Source organism: Lactuca serriola, chromosome 8 (genome assembly GCF_051521515.1).
Source record: "Lactuca serriola cultivar US96UC23 chromosome 8, Lser_US96UC23_V15, whole genome shotgun sequence".
NCBI lineage: Eukaryota > Viridiplantae > Streptophyta > Magnoliopsida > Asterales > Asteraceae > Lactuca > Lactuca serriola.
In genome coordinates, this window is record NC_136415.1 from 165293932 (window position 1) to 165311206 (window position 17275).

A 17275-nucleotide genomic window follows, 5' to 3' on the forward strand; every position below is an offset into this window, starting at 1 on the left:
GCATGCTGCATTTGGTGGAATCTCATGATCCAAACCTATGTCAAAATCAAGATAAACCACTTTTATACAAGTTTTGGTGGAGAAATCATAATATTAACCAATGTTTTCTTTCAAAAACGATTTTGAAACATTTAAAACTCATGCATGGCCTTAAACCAACATGCATGTGTTGATCTTCAAGCCTAAGATGCTTGTTGATCAAAGTATGTTGTTAAAATGTCCAAACTCATGCAAGATGTGATTTAAATCCACCAAACTATCAAAAACTCATATTTAACATGAATTCTATTTTTCCCAGAATCTTACCAACAACATGAGAAGTTCTTTAAATTTTCAGAAAATAATTTATTTTTATCGAATTAATATAAGTATTTCAAAAAAATAGAGCAAAAACTCATATAAAATACTTTTTACAGCCAATAGATTCTGAGAAAATTTTTAGACGACCCATACACTGATTAAAGACGGTTTATGAAGTTGCATGAACTTATAGGTCTGTTTTGTGTTAATTTAAAATTTGTTTTTGTTAAAGATAAATAAATATTAAAATGTAGTTATATATTTCCAAAACCATATTTTATAATTTTCGCAACTTCTGGACATTATAAGGAGTTCATAAAAAATTTACAAATTTTTCCATGACAATTTAGTATTTTTCCCGATTTAATGAGTTTTTAAGAGATTAAATTGATGAAAAATAGCTAAACTTATCCAAAAATTATGAAACTTCATCAGAATATCATAAATTACATATGAAACGCAAATAAAAAGTATAGTGAATTTTAGCTACTGTTAAATAGCTTTTAACAAATTAAATCTCATTTAAGTGAATAAAACAAAGAAAAATAGTCAAACTAATTGAAAAATAACTTGTATAATTTTAAAATCTTCTATATATTTACTAACAGTGTTACCAAATTTTGGGTAATTTTGGAGACTTTTTTTCTATTTTTCCCCATTTTGTTAGGATATATGCACAAAAATCATAAAATCAGGTTAACCTGTTTATAAATCCATTTTTATATTTTTCCAAGCTTAATTATATTTAATATCAGTATTACAAAAATGTTGGGAATTTGTATCATCTGGATACTATTTTTACCAAATTTATATTGTTATGAAGGATTAAAAATTTGAAAAAAATAGTTAATCACGTCAAAAAATCAAGGGAAAATTTATGTAACACATATAATGTATTTGGAACGAAAAAGTAAATTTTGATGAATTTTGGAAACTGTTTGATAATATTTTTTGATTTGTAGGTGTTTAAAACACCTTTAAATGTGTTGAAATTCCCTCAAATAATATTATAAAAATATGGAAAATAATATACAAAATTGTCTTAATAACTTGAGTTACAAAGTTTCACCATTTCAGAAAAATTGTTATCAATTAATATAAAACAAATATTAGAACAAAATTTGGCATTTCTCTATATGTAGAATTTAGTATATTAGCATTAGATTTAGACATAGAAACTCACTAGAGTGTGTTTGTTATCATAGGATCTCGGTTGTAAGACGTGTTGGTGTATCCCGAGGAATCACTTGTAACTTTGGAAGCATTGTGAGTATTCATGACTCCCCCTATTTTCGGTTTTTATGTTTTGGGGTGGAAAAGCATGCCCTATTAGGAGGTAGACAACTCCTTACTCGCACGATTCGATTGAGTGCATTTTACCATATTTCCCTATGTTAGCGATAGACATAGAAGAGGGCACCCTCAGTCATTAGGCTTGGGATGTGAACTCATGGTATAATCATTATGTACATACGAACCTTGTATCTGGTTTTCGCAACAAACTTTATTTCCCATGAGAATTTGAACGTTACATCTTATTTGGGCAACATACTTTATCTCATGATGACAACGAACTTTGTTTATGTAATCTTATTTACTCATTTGCAATATATTTCTATTTATAGAAACTTTATTTCCCATGAGAATATGAACGTTGCATCTTATTTAGGCAACATACTTTATCTCTCATGATGATAATGAATTTGTTTATAAAAACTTATTTACTCATTTTATCAATATACCTTATTTATGGAAACTTCTATTAAAACTTTGATTACGATTTATGAAACCAATATTACTTTTAACCTGTGAGTACTCACCAACTATTTTTATAGTTGACGCTCGTTTTACATGCTTTTTCAGGAATCATCGAGTAAGTGGCACTTAAGGATACATCACTTTTAGGAGCATTCACATGTGTTGTATTTCAGTTTACATTATAATTTTTTTTAAAAATTTGTTCAAACCTATTGTAAATTTGTAATAATTTTTAAACTATGCTTAGTATTTTTTTTAAAATACTAAGCATACTACTGGCATAACTAATTCGAGTACGCATTATTTGAATTTAATTAAGTATCTCTTGGCCAACTATGCTTAATTAAGAAAAGTTAATGTGAGGCTGGAAACGGTTATACTAGAATTATGTTCCAAACAATTTTCAACTTAAACTTTTGAAAAAAAAACAAAATTTTTCGTCGTGCGTACGGGCATTGCATATTATAGACATTCTTCTAGATACACTTAGAAACTAAGTGCACCTTTATAACAATGCCTTTATTTAGAAATATTATTATCCCTTATCAAGTGCTAGGTTAACCACTTAGGTTATATTAGTAGCCACTCTAGGAGCAATGCACTTAGTAATAAGATTGGGTATTCCTTGGTAGGTATTGAATTTAGATCTAAGATTAGTAGCTAGATATACACTAGTAATAATCTTAAGTCGAAACATATACCAATTATTCCTCAATACCTCTTCCTCGTCTTCAAGAGTTACAACTAGGAAAAAGCGTTTCGATACTGACACGAATGATAATTGGAGCATCATGTAAGGAGGTAGATGATTCGCCACAAAGTAATCACTTGGATACCATTTCCGGGCATTCCATATTCGACTCACGAGGAGACACGGAGGTTTAACCCATACGTGAGACCTTATTACTACGCTACAATTTAGCTCTAGGTTGTTTCCACCTTCAGCTTAAAACTTAACATAAGATGTCCCTTTGACCTCTATAAAAGGTCGTAAACTGCATTGACACCATGAAACATTTTTCAAATAATTTTTCTTGTCCTTTATCTTGGGGAAAAAGACATCGGTACTCGCCTTATACTCGACTTGTACTCGCCTTAGTATTTAGGTATGATCAGCTACACTAACATACTTAATCCTTATTTCTTAATCTTCCATCAAAAAGTTATTTCGTTTCATCAGTTTTATTTATCATTGATAAAATACATTATAACCACTTCATACAACTTACTAGACCTTTCCTAACAACGTAAGCCATATTCTCGCTAAAAATCTTTTGACAACTTGCTTTAACTTAATACTTTTCTTCAAAACTCAATTTAACCAATATTGTTTTTTAACCTTGCTATTACAATTTCATTTCAAATCCATCTCAATGGATAGATGTACTTTTAAGGGCATATAAACCATTTTAAACATTGCTTACCATTTTGACATGTTTTCGAAAAACGTATAAACATTTTCTTTTATAAAAGTGTTTAAACTTTGTTTTATAAAAATTAAACATATGACACTGAAGTTCATATTATGTGAAAAAAGTTTCATCGAATCTTCAAAACACTTTACTTTTGACACTTTTAACATCTTTCTTATTTAGGCATTGTACTTAACTTAAATGAGTTTTTCTAGTAACCTAACATGGTATTTTTACAACTTTCTAATCCAAATGTGTTTACAAAACATCACTGATACCTACATTTCATAATACACCTTATTTGTTTATTTTATTTCAAATTAGTTTTATAATCTATGAAGTTTCAAAATTTACAACAATGCAAAACTTAGTGTTCACTTTTAAACTCCCAGTGACGCACTTTCAACAAATGTGATTATTCTTTTAAATATACCGAGTTTTACCTTATCCGTTTTAACCATTGTTGGACTCAAGCCTAAAAGGGTCAAGACTGTTAGATTTTCAATTACCAGTTGTAGTGCTTCTTCTTTTTCACAATTGGAGTTTAACTTAATAGATAACTCGTGAATTTTAAGCAATCCTTAGCAAACACTTTAAAACTCCCATATGTTTATTTAATCATCAATATACATCAAATATTGAAAGTTTGAAATATTATCTCAACCAGGTTTTAAATCTACCTATAAGTATTGTTCTTATAATTTTAACAACAACAATCATTGCCGCCGCTACCTTCATTTTTCTTTCCCCTGAACTTTATTTCTCGCTCTCCTTCTGATTTTAGATCTCGCACGCCATAATATTAACATAATGCATTGTCTAACTTTGTTTCTGTCTATTTTGTTTCTCTTGGTATCATGTTTGTACACATAAAGACTAGGAGTCTACCCTTTCGCTTTGAGCGATTAATACGAGTATAGTCATGAGACATACCTTTGTTTTGGTCAACTTTAATATATTGAATTACACCTTTTATCATATACATCTTGTTTTTATTTTGAAATCTACTATAAACAAGTGATCCTTATTTACATTTGCTCTTTCGTTCTAAATTCAAAAACTTGATATAAAAAGCAATTTTCATTGTATATTTCCTTATAACTAATACACAAGATGAATACCCTTATACTTATAATTTTTCTATATCCGGAAAATATATGTGAAGGATATGCTTCCTTGCTTCTTCTTCTCTTTAAATACATCAAAAGTTTTAAATTTTACAATTATCTATTCTCTAAATGATTGCTTTTGTAGAAACACTAAACTATCAATGCACTATTTTCAAAGATTGATATTTTTACACCTTTTTTAGAATAGTATTTTACTTTACAATTTTCAGTGAGTTCCTAAACTCTCAAACTTGTTTTCATAAGTATTCCGACTCCTCGTAAACTTGAATTTGTCATGACTTGGACAATTAGACAATTTCTCAAAAATTTAATACAAATATTTCTATTCAAATTCCTTTAATGACGACTTAAACCTTTAAACTTAATTAATATTTATATTATTTTACTACCTTGTTGGATCACCACACATGTATCTTCATTATCTTGGAATTATTATACATTTTGATAATAGTGATATTAACTATCATTTTTAAACACACATTTTGATAACAGTGAGATTTTTAATCACTTCTAAACACTTAAAATGCTATATACACAATGTGATTTAATTTATCATATATTTTCATCGCCTCCATTTGTACCAATCACTCTCTAAATATATTTATTCTTCGAATAAGATTTTATTATTGTAAGAGTAACCGTAGTAGTAATTATAGCCTCGGAGATGCTCAATCATTTCGTAATTTATTTTGTCGTCGACACTTAATTAGCCTTTACATTTGAGATGTACCAAAACTTCGTTGTCTACCCTTAGTATGTATTTTTAGGAACTTACCCTCAATCGCTTCTCTTTCATGCTACCCCTTCTTATTTCGAAATATATCTTTTCCAAATGTAGTAGCCAACCCGGAAGTGAACAAATTGTTCCTAATCTCTTCTTTATTAGGCGGCGAATTTACACTTAGTGCTAATTTAGAACGCGACTTAAGAATCAATGCGGATTTAACGCTCAGTGCAGTTAGTGCTTCAGCAAAACTTATAGCTCACTTAATTTAGATAATATCTAACTAGATGATCTTTTTCGACTAGGTCGCCATGTTTGGATCATGATTTCCATGATCCTAATTTCCCATAATCTAGACCGTAGAACTCGAATTAAGGAAGCACTAATTTGGTTATAACTAAAGAATTGGGCTCTTTCCTTAAGAAATTAACCCAAAATAATCAAAGAGCTCGTCAGGTCACCACCTCTCCAGCTATACAATTGTATTCGACTGAGTTCTAATATAATACATCACGAAGTGAATTTCGGGGGGAAATTCTTTCAACCGGGGGAGAATGTGACAACCGTCAAAATTCGAGTCGGTTCTACATTTGAATGAACTTAGTTGCACGTATAGGCACGACACATACTAGACTAAATAACTAGAAACTAAGTTATAACCTACTAGAAACTTGGAAACAATTAGAATCAATGGATAGCATACTTAGATTTCACATTGATATGTGAATTCTATAACTTGTTAACTGTAGTGAATATCCATATTTAGGTCACTCTTTGACTTGAACACCTTTTCATGAATCATATACACACATCATGCACTTGACCTAGTGGTAGAAATTAGGTCAAAGTCTCATAGAAACTTAAGCCAAAGTTGAAGACTTGGACTAGTATACTTGATTCCTCAATTTCTCTTGAATCTCGGAATCACTACATAGAATGCCAATAAACCGATAAAAATAAATTACAAACATTATTTATAACAATAAAAGGGTTATAATACCATAAGATAATTTTAGGTCTCATATATTCAATTTATTTTGATATTCAAAGTTTATTAAACTCCAAAACCATGAAAGCCCTAAAACCTAAATTTTATAAAGTTTAACCTCAAGAATTTTATAAAAATAGTTATGAAACTTATAATATTATCTTAAAAGAATTAAATTTAAGGAAATATAATCAAGGAAAATAAAAATTGAAGTCATTAATATTTACCCTTAATTTATAAGTCAAAAATCAAGGTTTCATGAGCAAAAACTTGGTTAGGGTGTATATTTCATAAAAAGTTTGATATTTTAATAAAAGAATTGAAATTTTTTTATAAAATTAAAAGGGAAGGAGGGCATAATACTCTCAAAACCGTCCACCCTCTTCCCAATACACTCTTCCCCTTCCCAACACCTAATCATTTTCACCACATTTACACTCTAACTTCTTTCTCACTCTCTCTCATTTTCTATCACTTCAACCACTCAACACTCTCATTCTCCGTCTCTAAACCACGAACTTTAGCAGCCTAGAAGTTCTTCTAACACCAAAAATCATCTTCTTCAAGTGTTCTTCTTAAGGTAATCACAAAACCCAAGCATCATTCCTTCATTTCTACTCAAAATTTCACTATTTTATGCATTTCTTTCTACTTCTACTCCATTCTATGAAAAGAATTTGAACCACATACCATATCCATGATTTTGATGATGATGGTGGTAGGTTTTCACATAAAAGCAACATGCATGCTGCATTTGGTGGAATCCCATGATCCAAACCTATGTCAAAATCAAGATAAACCACTTTTATACAAGTTTTGGTGGAGAAATCATAATATTAACCAATGTTTTCTTTGAAAAACGATTTTGAAACATTTAAAACTCATGCATGGCCTTAAACCAACATGCATGTGTTGATATTCAAGCCTAAGATGCTTGATGATCAAAGTATGTTGTTTAAATGTCCAAACTCATGCAAGAAGTGATTTAAATCCACCAAACTATCTAAAACTCATATTTAACATGAATCCGATTTTTCCCAGAATCTTACCAACAAAATGAGAAGTTCTGTAAATTTTTAGAAAATAATTTATTTTTATCGAATTAATAGAAGTATTTCAAGAAAATAGAGCAAAAATTCATATAAAATACTTTTTATAGCCAATAAATTCTGAGACAATTATTAGACAATCTGTAGACTGGTTAAAGACATTTTATGAAGTTGCATAAACTTATAGGTCTGTTTTATGTTAATTTAAAATATTTTTTTGTTTAAGATAAATAAATATTAAAATGTAGTTATATATGTCCAAAACCATATTTTATAATTTTAGCATCTTCTAGACATTATATGGAGCTCATAAAAAAGTTTACAAATATTTCCATGACAATTTAGTATATTTCCCGATTTAATGAGTTTTTAAGAGATTAAACTGATGAAATATAGCTAAACTTATCCAAAAATTATGAAACTTCATCGAAATATCGTAAGTTACATTAGAAACGCAAATAAAAAGTATAGTGAATTTTAGCTACTGTTAAATAGTTTTTCAGAAATTAAATCTCATTTAAGTGAATAACACAAAGAAAAATAGTCAAACTGATTGAAAAATAACTTGTATATTTTTAAAAGCTTCTATATATTCACTAACAGTGTTACCAAAATTTTGGGTAATTTTAGAAACTTTTTTTCTATTTTTCCCCATTTTGTTAGGATATATGCACAAAAATCATAAAATCAGGTGAAACTGTTTATAAATCCATTTTTATAATTTTCCCAGCTTCATTATATTTAATATCAGTATTACAAAGACTTTGGGAATTTTTATCATCTGGATACTATTTTTCATAAATTTATATTGTTATGAAGGATTAAAAATTTGGAAAAATGGTTAATCACATCAAAAGTTGAAGGGAAAAATTATGGAATACATATACTGTATTTGGAACGAAAATGTAAATTTTGATGAATTTTGGAAACTGTTTGATAATATTTTTGGATTTTTAGGTGTTTAAAACGACTTTAAATGTGTTGAAATACCCTCAAATAATATTATAAAAATCTGGAAAATAATATACAAAATTGTCTTAATCACTTGATTTACAAAGTTTCACCATTTCAGAAAAATTGTTATCAACTAATATAAAACAAATATTAGAACAAAATTTGACATTTCTCTATATGTAGAATTTAGTATATTAGCATTAGATTTAAACATAGAAACTCACTAGAGTGCGTTTGTTATCGTAGGATCCTGGTTGTAAGACGTGTTGGTGTATCCTAAGGAATCACTTGTAACTTTGGAAGCATTGTGAGTGTTCACGACTCCCCCTATTTTCGGTTTTTTATGTTTTGGGGTGGAAAAGCATGCCCTTAAAAATTTATGTTCGTTGTATTGAATTTGACTTGTATCAAACTTGGTTGTTAAATGTTGCTATGTATGTGTATATTATTGTTAATTCATGAGGCCTTATCGCATTTAACTCCCTGGAATCAGTTCACACAACTCATTAACTCATTTGAGCCTATGGTTATTATGGATAGCGCTATTAGGAGGTAGATAACTCCTCACTCGCACGATTCGCTTGAGTGCATTTTACCATATTTCCCTATGTTAGCGATAGACATAGAAGAGGGCACCCTCGGTCATTAGGCTTGGGATGTGCACTCATGGTATAATCATTATGCACATACGAACCTTGTATCTCGTTTTAGCAACAGACTTTATTTCCCATGAGAATATGAACATTGCATCTTATTTGGGTAACATACTTTATCTCTCATGATGACAACGAACTTTGTTTATGTAAACTTATTTACTCATTTGCAATATATTTCTATTTACAGAAACTTTATTTCCCATGAGAATATGAACGTTGCATCTTATTTGGGCAACATACTTTATCTCTCATGATGACAATGAACTTTGTTTATACAAACTTATTTACTCATTTTAACAACCTTATTTATGGAATCTTCTATTAAAAGTTTGATTACGATTTATGAAAACAATATTATTTTTAACCTGTGAGTACTCACCAACTATTTTTATAGTTGACGCTCGTTTTACATGCTTTTTCTGGAATCATCGAGTAAGTGGCACTTAAGGGCACATCACTTTTAGGAGCATTCACATGTGTTGTATTTCAGTTTACATTGTAATTTCTTTTAAAAATTTGTTCAAACCCAGTGTAAATTTATAATGATTTTTAAACTATGGTTGGTGTTGTCTTTTAACTTTTGATATGAAACTCTTTATACTATTATGCCTCGTGTTTCCTCTTTAGCAGGGTGTGACAACTGGCCCACTATACGCTCACTCTTCTGATGTTCCTCCTTCATAGCCTCCTGCTGAGCCTCCCAAATCCGCTCTAATACTAGAGTCACCACCGTCATCCTCATACACACATCCCTGATTGGCGCTGCCTTGCGGCTAAGCACATCTGCCACCACATTGGCCTTCCCTGGGTGATAAAGGATTTCGCAGTCATAATCCTTCACCACGTCCAACCACCGACGCTGCCTCATGTTCAGATTCCACTGATCCATGAGGTACCTTAAACTCTTGTGGTCCATGTAAATGGTGTTGGATTAGTGTCTAAGTCCATAACTATTTTGGTATGTACTTGACCCGATGGTGCATGGTCCTTTTGGGTTGCCTTCACCAAAGCAACTTGATAGGATGAATTATGGAGAGAAAGGATTAAATATGATTTATTAATATGTTATGAGAATAATATATTAAAGGAGAAATCATATTGTTTAATTAATATTAGTCAAGAATTAATTGGTAATTAGTTTTGTGACTAAAGGAGATTAATTAAACTTAAGGGACTGGAATTGTAATTATAAGATAATTGCAATTTGGGCTATGGATTGACTTAAATTAAGGAGTGGACGAATTCTATGGGGAAACCCATAAGGAAATCGTCCAAGGCCTTAATTAAAGGGGTCTATGGGTTGCTTAGGGCTTAAGCATCCAAATTAGGGTTTCCTTGTTAGATAACCCTAATAGCCTCACTATATATAGAACCCTTAAGGCTCAAAAACGTGGGGAACTTCTCTTCTAGGGTTAGAACACGTTTTGGGCAGCCTCCATCCTCTCTCCTCTTCATCCTCTTGCTCTTGGTGTTTGTGAACCATTAGAGGAGTGACAATTGTGACTCTATGCTTTCTAAAGTCAACACAAGGAGATTTAGGATTGTTATTGCTACATAACAATCAAGGTAACATCTTAAACCTATTCTTATGTTAATATGATTACTTGTATGCTAGAATTAGGGTTTATAGTCTTGGATAACTTGCATGTACAATAGAGAAACCTAGATCCAAGCATTAGGGTTTGTATGAGCACATAGGATGTTCTTAGGACCAAAACCCATCAGTGGTATCAGAGCCTAGACTGGTTTCTATTGTATTGATGCTTGATATGTTTAAAAAATTTGATTTTTTGGTTTCTGGAGGCTGGACTCGCCGAGTCCATAGCTGAACTCGCCGAGTCCATGCAGACTCGACGAGTCCAAGCTTGACTCGACGAGTCAACTCGTCAGATGGAGCATATTTCGCGATTTCTTGTTGTTTTTGCTTATGGATAGTTACCTTATCACATTAGATCAATATAAATCCGAATTTTTGATATATATGAGTATATTCTTGATCTAATTGAAGATATTTATCAATTAATAAAATATTTGTTTCCTTATGTGATAATTGATTAATTATTTTGATTAAATTGGTAAATTGTTTTGCAAGAAATCATTAAATAAATCAAATATGGATAATTATGTGATTAAATGTTAATTTAGATTATTTGTTATTTGATACTTGTGCTTTGAAAAGTTTCATATTTTCCCCTTTAGGTTTTATAATTTAAATTTGAACCCAAAAGTTTTGTTGTTTTGAAATTTAAATAGTTAAAACCCAAATGTTTTGAAAAAGGTTTCAAAACTTGCCCTCAAGTTTTGGAATTTAAATTTTGATTAATTGTTTAATTTTGATGTATATTTAAATTCTAAACCCTAATGTTTTGAAATGTTTCAAAACTTGCCCTCAAGTTTTGAAATTTAAAAGTTGATTAAAAGTTTAATTAGGAATGTTAAATTCTAAAACTCTAGTATTGTTTTGAAAAAGTTCAAATTACACCCTTATGGTTTTATTAATTAATTAAGGTGTATAATTAAAAGAGGTTTAATAAATCCATAAAGTTCTTGGTTTAAAATTTAATTGAATTAAAAGTATAATTGTTAAATTTGACCTCCTAATATTTTAAAAGTGTAAAATACACCCTATACTATATATAACATTAAAAGTCTAACATTATATATATGTATGAGTAAAAGTCAGTCTTACCGTTAGTAGGCCTCATTCACGAAGCTGGTCTATAAGGGGTGTTTAAGGAAATTGCCTATAAAATGGCGATTGAATGGATATCCACTCTTACCCACCGCACTCTTGATTAGTGGAGGGTCGTTAGCCGAACGGGTAGAATGGGACGAAACCTTCCATTATAAGTTTAATGAAGTATAAAAGTAACTAAAAGTTTTCATAAAATTCCCAATCTTAGTTACTTAGGCAAAGTGAATTGATGCAATTCCATGAAATTACACTTTGTGCCCTTGCGAAGACGTTAGTGGAGCGTGTGTGGTTTACCGGCACACTAAATGGTTCTAAGCAAAGGTAGCAAAGGGTGACTCAATGTTTTTCATAGTTCGGTGGAGCGTGTGTGGTTTACCGGCACATCGAATAGGTGACTGTAACATGTGGGGGCACCATGTAAGTTTGCATGGTTATTCACACCCGCTTTGTGATCCTCGACATCCCAGTCACAAACAAGAGGGGCATATCGAGATTTAAATATGCCATTGAAATGTTCAATGAATCTCAAAGGATCTAGGAGTTTTCATAGATTTAAAACTTAAATTTCTTTTTCGTTTTTCATGGTGGAAATTAGTGAATCGTCATTCACTTACCTTCAAATGTTCTGCAATTTGGGTTACGGCATCCCTCTCCCGAGTTGTAGAATATTGTGTTGGGTCCTAGCCTTAGTATTTCATTTGGGTGGTTTACTAAGGACTCAATCAATCAACTAACTTGAGTTTGTTTTCTCCCGTTTTGTAGATGTCAAAGTTTGACAACTATGGTCTTCCCAAATCCCGTGGAACAAGCATTCCACATGGAGATGATATTCCACGATTCGATCGAGGAACAAGAGATCATGCTTCACTTCCTCCACCTCCTCCAACTATTCTCCCTAACCCACAAGTTCAAAGGCTTGAAAAGTTCAAGATCACTCAAGCCCTTTTGGGAAGTAAACATAAAGAAGGAAAGCCGGTGTGTGCACACGTCCTAGGGATGAAGTCACACATTGATAGGTTAAGAATGTTGGGATCCGTCGTCTGTGAGGAAATGGCTGTTGATTGGGTTCTTCAGTCACTTCCTAACTCATATAGTGAGTTCGTAAGAGAATACTATATGATGAACCGCGACGTGACCCTTATAGATCTCACCTATATGCTTATTGCTGCTGAATCAGCAATGGTTTGGTGCAATAGAAAAGAAAAGTTGATTGGTGAATCTGCCTTCAAGTTCTATGGATATAGACAATGGCAACGAAAGACATGCTATGATCGAAAAGTTTGATCATAAGAGAAAGGCAATGTCTGAAGTAGTTCCATGTCATGTTCCAAAAGAGTCAATTTGCTTTTATTGCCAAGAGAAAGGGCATTGGAGACGAAGCTGCCTCATTTACGTAAGAGATCTAAGAGATGGGAAAGTCGAAATGTATGGCTCTAATATAGGTAAAATCCATTAACTAACTCTTTTAAGCTTCTATTCTAGATTCTTAATACATAATGTGATAAGATTACAATTGATTTTTTGTAGGATCGAAGAAAAGAAAGGAAGCTTAAGGGAAGAAGTGAGCAAAATCTAACCATGAAGGAATGGATGTCGATCGCATTTCTCGAAGATTAGATTCTTGAGCTATTACTTAGAGTTAGAATTAGATTTCTAAGAAAGATGTATTAGCATAGTTTTTCAATGAATTGCATTGTAAGGACAAAATTTTCCGCAATAAAATAAATTTTGATTTTATATTATTTATTTATCCTTGCAATGGCGTATATGAAAAATTGACGTTTGAATGTTTCTATTATTAGCAATAATGGATTTGGTTCTTATTATGTTATTTATGGAAAGTCGAGAGTTTACCAAATAGGGAGAGTTTCTCATCGCCCAAGTTTCAATTGGACAAAAACTTGGAATCATGCAACTTGGTTGCACGATGAATGAGAAATTTCATATTTGGAAATTAGACTAATTCATTGACAAAGTGTCGAGTGAAGGACTAGGAGATCGAGTACACAAAGTTGTATGCTGATCAAGTCCACCACAAGAATAATAAAGATATTCGTCATGATTTACTAAAGGTTTAGTAAATATGATTATACTTACAAGATTAAGTGTAATTATGAATTGATTGAAAAAGTTTAAATCAATATCAGAACGAATAAGAAGAATCAATTAGGCAGAAAGATAAAAGTTTCTCCATTCTAAGAAGAAGGGAGAGTAGCTTTTATGCTTTATGATAGGTCTTAATGGTTAAGAACCATATCTCAATTGATCCTCTAAGTGAGTCTTAGTACAATTGTATGTTTAAGGAGAGGAATCAAGGATTGGAGAAATGGTTAAATCAAGAGGTCAATCATACTTCGTTCCAAAACAAGTCTTAGAGTTAAGATTGTGAAATTGAGTGATAAGTATTAAGAAGGTTTATAACATTCATCAAATGTGGAAAGTTGTGATGTCTTGGATAAGACAAAGACCAACTAGGACAAATTTATGAAGTGTTTTGATAGAAGCTACACTAACTCTTGAATATTTGTTTTGTCAAGAAATGGTTATTGACAAGAGAATCTTATATGTCAAGGAGCGAGTGGGAGTCTTAATGATCTTGAAAGGATTCAAGAACAAATCAAATAAATCTTATCGATCATCACTAGCACACGAGTTGAGGTTTACAACCTATCGTGTTGACATTATTTTGTTTTTGTGCCAATCCAATCGAGTTAATTATGCATGTGAGTCCTATGAGTTTTCATTTGAATGCATAAAAGGCAAGGAACTTGATCAATGGAAAGTACATTGATAAGAAAAGGTGACCTTCTTAACTACTTGGAAGACATGGTGGGCAGCTGTGCTACAATAAGGCAAAGAAATCAAGATTAAGAAAGTTCGGTCCATATGAGTTTGAATTTGTCGTAAACCTTGGTTTTAACAAATTCACATGGATAGGAACACACACACCATTTAAATCTAAGTGTCATAAGATTTCCTCCTTCATGAAAATGATTGTGAGGAAATTATTTCACTAAGAAAGATTTTAAGAAGATAGTGATTGTAAAATTGCATTCTTGAATTCGATCATGGTTACGGTATCCCTTTCCATAATTTGAATTGTGAGGTTTGGCAGTTGTTTTAGACACACATATGAACTATCTAAGGCAAAGGTGTATAAGTTCAAGAAGCCTTGATAAAAGATTATCAAAGCACTAAGTATTAGAAACATGAACTTAAGAAATTCAATAAGCATTTTTTTTCTGAAAGTTAAGCTGTTTCTAACATACATGTCAAAGCTAGTGGGAGCATAAGTGTTATGTTTATAATAATCATCATGATAGTGGGAGCATAAAAGTTATGATTGCATGATTATTAAGGCACGTATTGCAAGTTGGAAATATTAATTATAGAAAACAAGAGTTATACCTTGCAAAGTCGTAAGGGTTGTAAAGTTGTTTTGCTATAATTAAGGGAGAAAATATTATGCTTCATTTCAAATCTAAAGGATTAGGTTGAGAAATGGTAATAAATTTAGTCAAGGGTACATAGTGTGTTCTTAAAATTTCGATTATGATTACGACATTCCTCTTCACAATTCGAATTTTGAGAACATAGCAAATAAAACATTATGCGTCGTGTCCCATATGCTTCGGGTATTATAACAACCCGAAATTCATATCCCTAAATGTAACCCTTCTCACGACTCGTTCTGATCATCCAATCGTCGTTTCCGAATTCGTTTCCGATTCCGACATTTTATTTGGTCATTAATGTGGATTTTATTATATGACTTAATGAGAGTCTTAATACCCTTAGAACTCATTCTAATGTCTCATATTAATGATCGGAACATTTCTAGAATCAACCATATCGGGTTACGGCAAAATGGCCGGGTGCGACCAAAAGCCCCGTCTAACGCCGGTATCGGGTAGAATTCTACTGTGTCCCGAACTTGGACACTATTTAAAGTGATCCAAGTCTTCATTTTGAAGCTTTTGCTCCATTCTACAACTATCACTCCAACCTCTCTTCTCAAACTAGATTTAAAGGTCCAAATCTAGAGTTTAAGGTCTCAAATCTTCAAGGTACCTTCCTATACTCATTTTGCATCATATTGGACCTTCAAATTCGAGATTTAATCATGATTTAGAGGCTTGTATATGAGTTTATGGACCTGAAAGGTGCCTAGGCCGTAAACACATATTTAAAGGGTTTTTAAGCCCTTAAACCCTTCCAAGACACAATCAAGACTTAGATATGACTTTTAGAATATTGGTAAGGGACCTAGAACACTTTAGACATGAATTTTGAGGGGTTTGTATAATCTTAAGGCCAAGGCATGTGCTTGGGCCGTAAAATCCTCAATCATGGGTGTAAACTCATTTTCAAGGTGTTAGAAAGCCATCCAACACCACCAAAAGCCTTGGAATAAATCATAGAACCAACCAAAAATGGTTTAGGGACGTTAAACATAACAAAACTCTTCATTTGAGAGTTTACGGCCATAGCATGTGCTCCAAGGCCGTAAACTCCTAAAAGCATGTCATTTTGTGCCCCAAATGCATTTCAAGGCTTGTAAGGATTTTAGAAATCACATGTGATTAACTTTGGGACCTTAAAAACACATATTCAAAGGAGTATGAGAGTTTACGGCCATAGGCTCCATGCGAAGGCCGTAAACTCCCTTAAGTGTGTTATTTGATGTTTTAAATTAATTCCAAGTCTTAGGAAAAATTATTCCAAGCATTTCGAAGTGATATTAGCCATTTGTGACCCATTAAGCTCCATAACCCTTACCAACATGAGTTCATGGCCGTGAACTCATGTGTGGGTAGTGGTTAGGCCGTAAACTCATTAGGAAGTTTACTCTTGGGGAGTAAACTCAAATCCCAAGTCCCTCGCTTCAATTCCCGTCTGTAGATGTCACCCGGGTCACTCCAAACAACCGTTTTGAGGTGTTTTCGTTCGTTGGAGTGTAACTTCATATCTAATTAGAGTTTGTGAATCTAATTAGATATATTTGCATGCCATTTCATGTTACATAGGAACCTCGCGTGTTATCAGACCATGATTCGACGTTTAGCATCCGAAATCGACACATTTCCGCGTCCGGTAAGTTCATACCCCTACCCTTTTCCAATGGTTTTTCAATGTTTTCAGGGGGGAATTCAAGCAAAAGTACAAGAATATCTTGTACTCAATCACATGATTTCAGTTAAATAGTTTTATAATTGTACATTTTTAAGAATTGAAAACCTTTTAACAGACTCTTTTTAACTTGCAGAGTTGTTTGTTTTAACCCGATTTTTAATTCTTATTATACACTGTTATATTGTATACGTTACATATGATTGTTCACACTTATATTGATAGAACACATAAAATATTGAAATGTCTGTAATAAAACACTTAGTTTCGAGTGTAAAAGACAGACACCATCAGAAAACATAAAACATATGTATGTCCTTAACAATACACCTAGGCTCGAGTGTGAAAGATAAACACCATCATAACACACAAATCAATTGTAATGTCCTTAATAATACACCTAGGATCGAGTGTAAAGGAAAATAACCATAAGATAACACATATATATCATTTGTAACGTCCTTAATAATACACCTAGG